This window comes from Impatiens glandulifera, chromosome 8 (assembly GCF_907164915.1).
Source record: "Impatiens glandulifera chromosome 8, dImpGla2.1, whole genome shotgun sequence".
NCBI lineage: Eukaryota > Viridiplantae > Streptophyta > Magnoliopsida > Ericales > Balsaminaceae > Impatiens > Impatiens glandulifera.
Window position 1 is genome coordinate 7,153,907 of NC_061869.1, and position 14,568 is coordinate 7,168,474.

The window sequence follows — 14,568 nt, forward strand, 5'->3', positions numbered from 1 at the left end:
TCAAATCTTGTGTTGTTTTTCTGATTTCTTGTTGTTAGATTTTTCAGTTCTTTGATTGATTAGGAGAGAAATTCCCTACAGTGGTATCAGAGCTCGGTTTGGGCAAGATTAAAATAAATCTTGAAGAATCTTGGAAAGGTCTTTAATGCTGGCTAGTGATACAGATAAGGAGGATTCCGGCTCAGGCGCAGGTAGAGACAAAGTTGACAAGGTTCAACATTATTCAAGAAAGAGATCAACACATAAATCTGCACCTTGGGAATTCCAGTGGCAGTCCATCTCAAGCATGAAGACTGACATTGACAAGTTCGATGGCAATGGAGATTTTCGCATTTGGCAGCGGAAAATCAAGGCTCTCTTGGCACAACAGCATCTTCTGCGAACTCAAGAAGAACCAGTCTCGTGGCCACTGGAGATGAGTAAAGATCAAAAGATCGAGATGATAGAGACATCGATTGGCACGATCATTTTTCATCTCTCAGATTCTGTAATCCGATTGATAGACAATGAGAAGACTCCAACATTGATGTGGAGGCGCCTAGACGACCTGTTCCAATCTAGTCTTTGATCAACAAGATTTACTTGAAGGAAATGTTGTTCAGTTACAAGATGATGCAAGAAAAGACTATTACTCAAAATCTTGATGAGTTCTTGAAACTCAATATCGAGTTGGCAAACTCAGGAAAGAACGAAGCAATGAGCAATGAAAACCAGGCAATAATCATCCTCAACTCTCTTTCCGAATCCTACAAGGAAGTCCGTAATGCGATCAAATATGGACGAACAAGTATCACTCTTGAAGATGTGATTTCAGCATTGAAGTCGAGAGAGTTAGAATTAAGGACAGAAAAGAAAGCAAGTTCGAATGGCGAGAATTACATGGCCAAAGGGAAAAACTTCTACAAAGGGCAACCTCACACCAACAACAAATCGAAAGATAAGAAAAGCAAAACATCACAGTCGGAATCTACGGAAACAAGAAAATGATATCATTGTGGAAAGGTTGGTCATCTTCGAAACAACGGTTATAGTTGGCTGAAAGATAACAAGAAAAAATAAGTGGAGACTAAAGAATCTGCAAATTATGGTGATGGCTATGATAGTGGAGAGGTCTTAATGGCGTCAATGGAAGATGCTAGGAGGGATTGGGTTCTTGATTCCGGTTGTATTTTCCACATGACGTACATAAAAGATTGGATCTCAAATTTCCAGAAACTGAGTGGTTTCAAGGTGCTGATGGGAAATAGCAATGCATGTCAAGTGGAAGGAATTGGAGATGTCAGCAGGTTCGTGCCTCAACTGTCACGAAACCTCGTCTCTCTCAGGATTCTTGATGATTTGGGATACACAAATCAGATAGTGTCGGGAAAGATGAAGATAATGAAGGAAAACAGGTTAATGATGCAAGGTAGCAAGCAAAAAAGTTTGTATCAGCTGATTGGTGAAACTGTGTTGAGACAGTTTGCATTGGTAGTTTCAGATGAAGACAAGAAGGCCACGATGTGGCATCGGAGGCTCGGTCACATTAGTGAAAAGGGTTTGCGGATTCTTAGTGACAAGAATATATTAGGCTTAGATAGAGTCAAGGGTCTAAACTTTTGCGAGCATTGCGTGTTAGACAAGCAACATCGATAGAAATTTAAGACCACGGTTCACAAGTCTAAGGGCGTGTTGGAGTATGTCCATTCAGACTTATGGGGTCATGAGAAAACATCGACGCATGAAGGTAACTCGTACTTCTTGTCAATCGTAGATGATTATTCTCGTAAAGTTTGGGTTTATCTTCTGAAACACAAAAGTGATGCTTTGGAGAAGTTCAAAACATGGCAGACTTTGGTTGAAAATCTGACAAATAGAAAGTTAAAGACCCTGAGAACAGATAATGGGTTAGAGTTTTGCAACGAAGTGTTTGATAGTCACTGTCGTGAGCTAGGAGTTCATGTTAGTTTCTTTAATCTAAATCTTTAATCCTTAAGTCTATAATCTATATACTCTATGTCGATAAATTGAGATAAATTGTAATTGCGGAAACATACCTGGATCTTGAATAAAGAACGGTCCATTAAGTCGTTCTTCGTTATTCTCTTCTTATTGATCTTCTCTAGATCTTGGATCTTCTTGTTCTGAATCTGGACCTGGATCGGAACGTGGATCTTCTTGTTTTATATCTGGACCTAGATCGGAATGTCTGATGTGGGTGGGGTTTAAGTCTTCCAACCCTATATCGATAACCCTTTTTTTGTTCTGGTGAGATGAACCTAAAACCTTATTGTTCGATGAGAGAAAAAAATTAGGTAGACTATCTATATGGGTTGGGGACCTATCCCTAATATACCCATTTATTATTCGACTCATCAACGAAATAATAAATGGTATTTTTGCTTCTACACAAATATGCCCCCATATTTATTATAGATGTCTAAATAAGCCCATAACTTTTATACTTTAATAGATCACTTTAATTGGGCTTTAATCTTTATTATGGTAACAACTAATATATAATTATTAAATAATATATGTACCCAAATATTGGAAATAATTTCAACAATCTCCCACTTGGGTCATATAATATTTCCTTCAATTGTATATTATAACCTTAAGAGCTCAATATATTGTTATCATTTCCAAATACATCTATATCAATCTCGTCCATCAATTATATCAACATAGGATTGAAGCGATTTTTGTTACATTAGTTCGTAACTAAACCCTCAATAGTCACATATGTCAATACAATCAAATGACATAGATTAAACATGGGTGTGTAGTGTGAATTAACATGTAGTGTGATCTTTAACATGTCTAATACCAACTGGTCCTCCTTTATTCCTTATAGAGATCAATTTGAATAACTTTAAAAACTAAATCTTTAATTTCTTTATAAACTGATTCTTTAATGTGCACATAAATTCTAAATTTTATCTATACAAGCATCACAATACAAACTCTCACTAAAACTGTATATCATCTAAATATGCAATATCCATATGAACAATATGTTCATAAAAGACCTCAGATGGCAAATATTTAGAGAACTGGTCCGTAATTTTAGAGTTTGTCCAAATATGCTCAATAGATAAGTAAACATTATGAATTCTTTATTTTCTAAATAGTTCGACTTAGTCGAACTCATATTACTCTTAAAGTAAAAGAACTGCAAATTATTGTCACGTAATATCTTTAGTGGTCTTTCTATATCATTCATAATTTGCAACCCTGTGATAAAATTTTGCAGTCAGATTTTTTAATTGGATGTCACAAAATACCTAATAAATTCTGCCATCAACTTGAAATAATTCGAGTGTCTACTTAACACTCTTCCAAAAATTAATTCTTTAAACTAAAATGATGTGGCACGAATTTTCAACTGTTTTAGTATCCAACAAAATTCGAATCAATATACCAAATGATCTCTATCCAATTCGATTTCACTATATGAGTATGTAATGTTTTGTTCTTAAACTATCACATTAGTTGTTTGGTTGCTTTCTTAATGATCAAAACCAAGATCCTTCAAGTATTTGTCCAACATCATAAATGCACTTAATTTCTTAATTCATATAATCTAGAGCATACATTAGACTCTTGTTTAAAGAGTATTATGCATATATTTATTTTCAAGACTAATCTTGAAGTACTTATGAGACTAATTTTGTCTCTAAACCTTTTAGAATATCTAACAATTAACAATTCTTTAGTCCAATTTATTTTCTTTAGAATATTTAAGCTGACAAAGATTGTGCATAGATATCATATTATTGGCAAAGAAGAAAAATATAAATTTATTTTGTTTTGAACCAAATTCATTCATTAAAATAAGTTGTTTAAGTTAAATGACAAGATAATACAAAACAAAACCAATAAAATGATAAAGGTAAGAAAAATGCAAAATAAAAAAACTTTTGCGAAAACATATTGTTCATTAGTGAGACTTGTCTGGAGTGTACATCATGAATAATAATATACTATGTCTTTTGTAAGAAATTCATGATAACCCATCAAAGTCTTTTAACTCTTATTTTGTATATCGACTAGTATTATCTATTCGATTTTTGTTTTAAAAAAACCATTTATTCCCTCTCAACCAAGACATTCATAGTATAATAAATAGATAATTAACTACTAAACTTAAGTCTAACCAAAAACATATTACTTACCAAATCTTCTAAAAATAATAAGACATACTAATTATCTAGTGTAGTGATTCATAAGATAAATTATATATATATATATATATATATATATATATATATATATATATATATTACCATGGTTTTAATTATTTTCAAGTGTATGTATATTTAAATTAAAAAAAAAAAATCTTTTATATTAATTTCAAATCCTTTAAACTTTTTTAGATTTGCTTACATTAAGTGTAAGTCTAATAACTATTTCAGATTCCATATACTACACTTCCATGTTTACCATTTTATGGATTAGTAAGAAAATGACGTTAAGTCGTGTTAAAAAATAAATAAATTCAAGTTTAACCTGCATTCCAAAAGCCATTATTAATATTATTTACTTTAGTCTTTGATATCTACTATATATTTCTTTTTAATGTTTTAAAAACTAAAATTGTAATATTATAACAATTCAATAAGAGATTTTCTAGGGACACAATTAGAAAAGAAAAATAGTGTCAAGGGATAATTATAAATAAAATTTCACCCCTCAAAAAATTGTATTTGATCAATTATATATATATATATATATATTGTTCATAATTTAATTTAAGTTCGCTAAAATGTTTTATAAGAGATCAATAATAATCCATCAAAGTCTTTTTAACTGTTGTTTTGAATATGGACTAGTGTTTTAACATACAAATTCTAAAAAATATAAATATAAACTAGTCTGACTTTTATTTTGAATAATCTCTTATTTATTTTCTAACCAAGTCATTCATTGGTTAACGAACAAATTGTGGTAACGAGTTTAAGCTCAATAAAAAAACATTACTTATAAAATATCATAATATTGAAAAAATCATAATAATATGGTACTAATTTGTAAAAGAAACTAAATATACATATTTTACTCTGTTTTTATTTTTTTTAAATGTATATTTTGTAAATAAATTACATCAAGTTTAAATCTTCTTAACTTTTTTGGATTTTATTTTTTTACATTAAGTTTAAATCCAATAACTATATTTCAGACTCCTGCATTCCAAAAACTCTATTTCAGACCTTTTTAATATTGATATTGTGATCGCTTCTTCTAATTTAGCGGTAACAAGATTTGGATATCCCCAGTCTCCCTGAAGTCCTAAGTTCGAGCTTGTCAGACGGCAAGTTCTGCGTCTGGATAGGTGGTTAAGTGTGTTTGCGGGCTATATGCTTAAACCGCGAAGATTAGTCGCACTCCATAAAAGAAGCAAAACCCATCGTTTTAAAAAAAATATTGATATTGTGATAATCTATTAACATTTAGTGTGATATCTACTACAAGTTTACAACATTTATTTATTTTCTTTTTAATGTTTTAAAATCTAAAATTTGTTACAACAATTGAATAGTTTGTTTTATATACAAACAACTTAATAAATATAATATTGGGACACAATTAGATAAAGAAGGGATAGAGATAATGCTAACTAAAATTTCACCCCTCAAAAAAATGTATTTAATCAATTAAGGAAATATATATATCCTTAATGTTGGAAAATGTGGATAGAAAATAAATAAGAGATTCTTCAAAATAAAAGTCAGACTAGTTTATATTTTTCAGAATTTGTCTGTTACAACACTAGTCCCATATTAAAACAACAGTAAAAAAGACTTTGATGGGTTATTATTGATCTTTTATAAAATATTTAGTGAACTTAAATTAAATTTTGAATAAAATATATATATATATTTATTGTTCAAAATTTAATTGATCAAATACATATTTTTGAGGGGTATAATTTTAGTTATAATTATTCCTTCACACTTTTTTTTCTTTTCTAATTGTGTCCCTAAAAAATCTCAATTATTGTAATATTACAAATTTTAGATTTTGAAACATTATAAAGAAGAAAAGTAAATGTTGTAGACTTATAGTAGATATCAAAAACTAAATATTGATGAATTGTCACAATATCAATGCATGGTATGTATTATATTGTTAAAATAGTAAAAGATGTAATATTAGGTGAAGTGGATTTTATTCATAAGATTGAGACAATCTTTTAATCTAAAAAATGTATATAAAATGCGGAAAAATATTTGAAGCACAAATCAAGAACTCATTAAAAAAATCAATTAACAAACATGAACATGTATTCTATTGTTAGTCTATGTTTTGGTCTTGTTTGAAGTTGTTCAAGTATTATCTTTTAATGATAAAACATTATCATCTTTCAAGTTTGTGAAACATTTGTTGAACTAAAAAAAAGTTGACAAAGTTAAAGGACTTGATCAAGTTAGAAATTATCTTTTTAAATATGGTTATCAGTCTCTCTAAGGTTGAATCGTTTGGTATCGACCAACCTTGGAAGGACCGAAATAACCGTATTTTGAAAAGATAATTTCTGACTTAATCAAATCCCTTAACTTTATCCCATTTTGTAGAGCCAAACAAATGTTTAAAAATTTTGGAAGCTAATAATGTTTTACCATTAAAAAAGGATGACTCAGACAACTAGAAACAAGGCAAAGATAAAGTCCAACAAGAGAATACATGTTTTTCCCTTCATGTTTGTCATTTGATTAGGGAGTTCTTGATTTTGTTTCATATTTTTTCTGCATTTTATATCAAAATATTGTTCTAATCTTAAGTAAATTTTTATTTATTTATTTGACCTAAAATTATAACTCTTACTATTTTAACAATTATAAAATTGTTAAAAGCTATTAAACTTTAAAATAAATATAAAAATATCTTAAATATAAAAAAACTATTATTAAATGATTTTGGAAATTGGTGATCTTGATTATTAATTTCAAATCGATATTATATCAATGCTTCATAATTTGCATCATCAATGCGACTATACTAGTTAACTTAATATCCCCTTTAAAATGCTTGGAGAAGGCAGTAGAATCAAAACATAGAATATATTCACACACAAGTATATTCGATTATACTCAATGAAATTGTTTGATAAAGATCTTCTTTTCTAAATAGATTCGGAACTATTATATATCCAAGATCCAATATTGAAATAATTTAAGAGGTTTTTCTTAACGCTGTCTGTGTCAACCGAAAATTCGAAATATCTTGAATTTTTTAGAATATAAAAAATACTTCCTTCAATATTGCTGATTAAAATATAACGACTGAGTTTAATGTACTATGTATAATTATATCAATACAAAAATTTAATTATTTGTAAAAAATGGTGTGTTTGAGTAAAAAAAATAAAAATAAAATATCACTTATTTATATATTTGTATTTGGTTGGTAACTTGGGATCCTTATTGGGTCCAATTCAGATCAAACCTCACATTATTATTGTTAAAGTTATACCTAACACGAGGTTTTTGATTTAATTATTTTAATGCTATTAACTTTTTATTTACGTAACATTTACATTAAGAACAATTTCGATATCCTTCGTTTCGCAATTAATTGGTCATTCTCCCTTGTCGTTCAACATCTTAAAAATTTACAAAACCAAAAACTTAAATCAAATTTCTTGTAAAACCTTATAAAATGCTCCAATTGTTTATCGAATATCTCGTTTTTTGGATGAAGTGTAACGCATTGAGGGATTTTGACAGATGATAGATGCATGAAAAAGAGTATATTATGGCGAGTCATTGTAGAATTTGTTACTAAGAGACGGAGCCGGCGCCTCACTTGATTTTACATTGTGATGGAATGGTTGCGATTGAAACTTATTATGGAACATGACATGTATTCAATGGATTATGTCGGAATCTATCGTTAGATGTTGGAAAATGTGGATAGAGATGGTGTGCTCAATTGTTTAGCCTTTGTGCCCCTATCTCACTTATCTTTTGGTGGACCATTTGACTTGAAATTAATCGTATAATGTTCAGTGATTGTTGTCGATCGATTCATTTAATACATAATTCTATTATTATAAAAGCAACGAGGTTTAATTGGGTAAACCGGTTGAGACGGTCGAAAACTCATATTTAATCTTCTCGAAAAACTCTGTGTTCGTTAAAGTTTGTTCTTGTTGTGTATTTTTCTCTGGTCATTGATGAACGTTTTTGTGTCGTTGTTTTTTTTTTTTGTTTTTATGTCCATTTTTTTGTAATGTTTTTCTCGTTAAGATTAATCGGTCAAAGCTGATTTTTATTTATTTTTTATATTATTTAAACCAATACTCACACATTCTAATTCTATTCAAATGGTAGAATATGAAATGATGGGTTTGCTTTGTCGGACAGTACAGGAGTGATTTATTTTAAAAACAACAACAAAGTTCAGTCAAAGGATGACAAATTGTCAACATAATAAAATTGATTTGTTAAAGTATGAGTTGATTTTGTAATTAATCTATTTGAAAATCTCATTCTTAATCTTTATTAATTTAATTTATAATATAATAAGCCTTCTTAAGAATAAATTTGATGAATGAGTACGTATTAGTAAAACCAATTAAATCATTTATTAAAAATTATCTGATTAAAATATTAAATTAAATAAATAATTTAATATTTTAAAAAGAAAAAGCCTAAAGAAAACTAATCATATTACTTTAATTATTATTATGTACCCCCATCGAATCATATTCTAAATCTTTAGGTGATGTTACTAACTTTTTTATGTTTTGAGTGCACTCCACTCTAACCATTCTTCCTTGTTTATTCAGTCTTCTTCTTTTCTTCTTTAATTATTATTTGTAAAATATTTAAAAATAAAATATATGCTAAAAATTAATAAAAAATAATTATTTTGTAAATTTTTTTTTCCAGAAATAACGTTGTATGCACTATCGCCAATATTTATCGACCAAACAAAATGGAATGGAAAAAATGTCGAAAAATGTAATCATAAATATTGTGCAAAAATATGTATCGGATAAAACGTCGCAAACACTTTTCGACTAAATATCCATTCGTCGAAGTATTGCTGACAAATATTTAACAAAACTTTGTCAAATATATCAATTATTTTCTTGTAGCGAGTTTCGTAATTGAGATAGGCATATATATATATATATATTTTTGATAAATTTAACAAAACCATGTACCAACTCTTCTCACAAATGGTTAAGGAAAGTGTTATCCGGGGACATAGTTTTGAGTTTAGCATAATTAATTTCAAATGTGGTGTCTAATTAGTTTTGTTTATACATGCCCGCGGACTCTTTGTACAATTATAATATTATCTTATTATTTAAAAATAATTTAAGAGAGATTTTTATTTATTATAAAATTAATTACTAGTTTTTAACCATTTTAGAATCGTTCAAATAGTAAAACTTATAATATTAGATCAAGTAAATTTTATAAATAAGATTAAGACAATCTTTGACCAAAATAAAATGCACAAACAAGTGTAAAACCAAAATCAAGAACTCACTAAAAAATCAAATAAGAAAAATTAATATGACACATATGCATTAGTTAATACCGGATTACACAAATACATTAGTCAATGTTGGATGTCTTAGATGATTCAGATGACCAATATGACCCTTCTCCTCTGAGTCCTTGATGATGATATTATCTATAAGACACAACATTACATTCATTGTATTCCTAGAATAATATTTTATATTAAATAGAAAGTATTTTCATTAATATATATATATATATATATATATATATATATATATATATATATATATATATATTAGCTATACAATTATTTGATTGATTCAATTAATCGTGCAATTAAATGATGAAAATTTTATAAAAAATAATTTAATTCAAGTTATTGATATAATTATTTATGGTAAATTCAATTGTTTTTATATTTTTTTTTAGGAAAAGGTCAATTCAAATATTTATCAAAACATTACCAACAAACCAAACAAAATTCAAGAACACTTTAAATATCAATAGCTTAAAATACGAATTAGTTGTGGACTTGAATCCGACTTCTTTATTGGTTCATATGCTCAGAATTTTCAGAACATAGTTAAACATCGCAACATAATTGATTTAGTCAACTCGTTTACCTTGACCTTGATCATTTTAATAATTGTCAATGAATTATAACTAGACCTTTCACTTTTCTAATAATTATTTGAATAATTTGATAAGAAAATTTACTTATTTATTTATTTATAAATGGTTCGAGAATAAAAACAAGTCATCACACTTTAAAATTAAGATATGAGTTTTCAAAAATAGTATGATTAATAAAATCAAATATTATAAGATGAAATATATATTATTTGAGATTATTTTCAAATAATTAATTCAAACCTATGAAATTGTATATTTATGAGATAATTTAGATTTAATTCAAATAGCTAGTTTTTTTTATCATGTTATTTATTAATTTTCAATCAAATATTTTAATTAATTAATAAAAATATTAATATTTTTATTCAAAATTTTATAATAATTTTAATATTAAAAAGTAGTTTTTCTTTTTCCAAATGATTAAAATTAACCAAACAAGCTCTAAAGAGAATAAGTCTTGTCAACGGTCGGATTAGTTCTCAATGGTTGACAATTGAGTCTATCACGTCAGATATTTATTTCACTTGTTACAAATCATGGCATTTCGGCATGCTGTTTTTATTTATTATAATAACATTTTTTAAATTGACAAAATCTTTTTATTTTTTTTTTTATTTTAACGTATCATTTTTCTAATTAATTTTTCACGTTTATAAATGAAAAGATATTTACACACTTTTTGAACGTACTGTTTTTAAATTGAGTATTTTTTTTTTTATATCTGCACATCCTAGTTTATTAAAAGTGGTTTGGGTGACTGAAAAATGTCTGATTTAAAAAATATTTCAGAGAATTTAAAGATATAAATTTTGTATTTATTTTTCACATTACTTTCCTAATGACATAACGTTGTTTGTTTTCTACTAATTTTGATATATTTTTGTATTAAATTAAGTATTTATTTTAAAATGTACGCGTTTTAAACTATCGAATGTAGTTTGAATGCCTTAAAAAATGTTAATATGTGGGAGTAATTGAAAAAAAATTGAAGGAGAGATAATTGTTAATTGTTTTTATAAATATGATAAACTAATTAAGAAAATGAAAATATTACGTTAAAGAAAACGTACTATTCGTCCGTTTGTAAGCTTTATATTACTAAAATTGTGATAGTTAGAGCTTAAAATAACAAAGGTTAATTAACCAAAATTAAGATAATTATAAATAGCGACGGATTCTATTACGTACATATATATAACTCTATTGAATCGATTCTCCGAAGAGAGGATGTAGGACATTGTTGATCCGAACCTGGGTAAAACTCTTGTGTCGTTATTCTGTTTATTTATTTTTCTTTTACGTTATTGTTTTACATCCATTACGATTACTATATTTTTGCTTTTCATTCTTCGGGTGATAGTTTTCACAACACAACATAACAATATGAAAGTCTTTTCGTGAATAATACAAATTTTAGTTGACAATGACTCTTCAATCAATTTCTAGGACGTGCCAGAAGTTCCTCATCATTTCCGATTCTTGACTCGATCAATATATGTATAGATGCTACAGTCAATGTGATATTTGACGTGTATTCTAATGAGTTTGAATTGAGAATCTGATATAGTAGAAGACTAAATATTGAAGAGTTAATCTCACATGATAAGGGATTGAACCTGGTGGAGCGTAAAGAGGTAAATCTTTCGTCGTGTAATATTTTGAGTTAACAATATATTGTTACTCTTTAATTGCGGAGAATGCTCTTTACGATCTCATATAGGAGAAATTGTGGGACTCTAAGTTTATATCGAATATCTCGTTTTTTGGATGAAGTGTAACACATTGAGAGATTTTGACAGATGGTAGATGCGTGAAAAAGAGTATATTAGGGCGAGTCATTGTAGAATTTGTTACTAAGAGACGGAGTCGGCGCCTCACTTGATTTTACACTGTGATGGAGTGGTTGCGATTGAAATTTATTTAGTGGATTATGTCGGAATCTATCGTTAGATGTTGGAAAATGTGGATAAAGACGGTGTGCTCAATTGTTTAGCCTTTGTGCCCCTATCTCACTTATCTTTTGATGGACCATTTGACATGAAATGAATCGTATAATGTTCAGTGTGATTGTTGTCGACCAATTCATTTAATACATAATTCTATTATTATAAAAATCAATGAGGTTTAATTGGGGAAACCGATTGAGACGGTCGAAAAACTCATATATAATTTTCTCGAGAAACTCCGTGTTCGTTAAAGTTTGTTCTCGTTGTGTATTTTTTTCTGGTAATTGGTGAACATTTTTGTATCGCTGTTTTTTTTTTTTAAATTCATTATGTTTATTTTTTTTAAATATTTTTCTCGTTAAACTTAAACGTGGACACTGATTTTTATTTTTTATTATTTAAACCAATACTCGCACATTCTAATTCTATTCAAATGGTAGAATATGAAATGATGGGTTTGCTTTGTCGGACAGTACATGAGTGTTTTATTTCAAAAACAACAACAAAGTTCAGTCAAAGGATGACAAATTGTCAACATAATAAAAGTGATTTGTTAAAGTATGAGTTGATTTTGTAATTAATTAATTAATTAATTAATCTATTTGAAAATCTCAATATTCTTAATCTTTATTACTTAAATTTATAATATAATAAGCATTCTTAAGAATAAATTTGACGAATGAGTACGTACGTACGTATTAGTAAAACCAATTAAATAATTTATTAAAAATTATCTGATTAAAATATTAAATTAAATAAATAATTTAATATTTTAAAAAGAAAAGGCCTAAAGAAAACTAATCATATTCTAAATCTTTAGACTTTTTTTTATGTTTTGAGTACACTCCACTTCTCAACCACTCTTCGTTCCTTATTCAGTCTTCTTCTTCTTCTATAAGTCTTTATTTGACGTTCAAGTTATTTCGACTGTCTCCGGTAGTCTGTCCAACAAGAAGTCGCGGAGATGTTAGGGTCTTCGGTTAAAGAAATAGAGAATGAGATCTTGAGAGCAGAAAGAACATTTACGAAAAACCTTTACTAACAAAAAAGTTCTTGTCTTGTTGGATGATGTTTGGAAAGGGTTTGATTTAACTGCTCTTGGTTTTTTCCAATAACCAAATCAAATGCTGCTGTTGGGGGTTGGTTGCTGTAAAATCATTTACACAACTAGAAGTCTAGAAACAATGATTTATTATGGTCAGGTGAACGGAACATCACCAAACAAGAATTCTCTCTTGACATTTTGTCAGATGAAGAAGCCTCGACTCTTTTTAATACAAGAGTCAATCTGACTGATGATGATATTGACTTCCGTTCCAAGAATGAAATAGCAAGACAGATTTTGAAAGAATGTGCAGGACTGCCCCTCGCGCTTGCTTGAGGTTGTAGGAGGCGCTCTCGTAAATAAGAGAGCAAATTTGCGTGGAACGACATGCTTTCCAGGTTGCAGAGTCAACAACTACACGATGACAAGATAGACAAGGTCGTGCAGACGAGCTATGACTTCTTAGAAGATACCGATGCATGCCCGACGCTTGTTCTTGTTTTGCTGCTTTTTCGAAGAAGACAAAGAGATTCCTGTCTATCGTTATTCAGTGGGTCTGCAACTCTTCAAAGATATGAATGACCTACGACGTATAAGTGATTCACCTTCCTTGTTAGATGACCTAACAAGAAGAAATTTGCTAATAAAGGTCAAAGAATTTGCAGTGAAGATGCATGATGTCGTGAGAGATGTGGGAATCTCAATTGCAAAACAAGACCAAAACGGTTTTTGTTTTCTAGAGTGCCATGGTCTACATGACCAAGAGGTTGTCTTTAGTCCACACGTGAAGATTATTTCTATAGTATTGCAGCAGAGAGAGATATATAAGAGTCCATGATAGAATGGAACTTCCAGACTCAAAATTGGAACTCATACGGTTGGATGGTTCGTTCATCTTCTTACAGATCAAATCCTAAAGTATCAGGAAATTTATTTCAAGGGGCGGATAATCTCAAAGTTCTAGATATCAGTTTTCACAGCATGAGTAATGAGTTTCCATTACTGTCTTATATTCCACGCTTAGCCAACTTGAAGATGTTATCCTTAAAGGGATTGAGTTTGGATATGACAGTCAATGTACCTTTTATTCGACATCTTAGTTGCTTGGAAGTTCTTAGCCTTCAAGGTTCACCCATTAAAGATTTTCCATGCGAAATAAGTGAGTTAACAAACTTAAGATGGTTGGATTTGAGGTGCCCAGGTTTCATAGTCAGTGGTTTTTTTTCGAAGCTTACTAATCTACAAGAATTGTATCTTCAATTCAATGATTGGAGGCTACAAAATGAAGACATTAATATTGGTGGAGAGAATCGTGCAGCAGGACTCGATGAGTTAAATTGCTTACCTAAATTGTGGAAATTGGAATTGGAGATACTCAACATTGAACAAGTGCCGAGAGGTGTTAGGCTATTTTCTTCTTCAACGTTGTTAGAACAATTCAGTATAAGAATAGGAAAAGCTCTGAGGACTGCTCAAATTG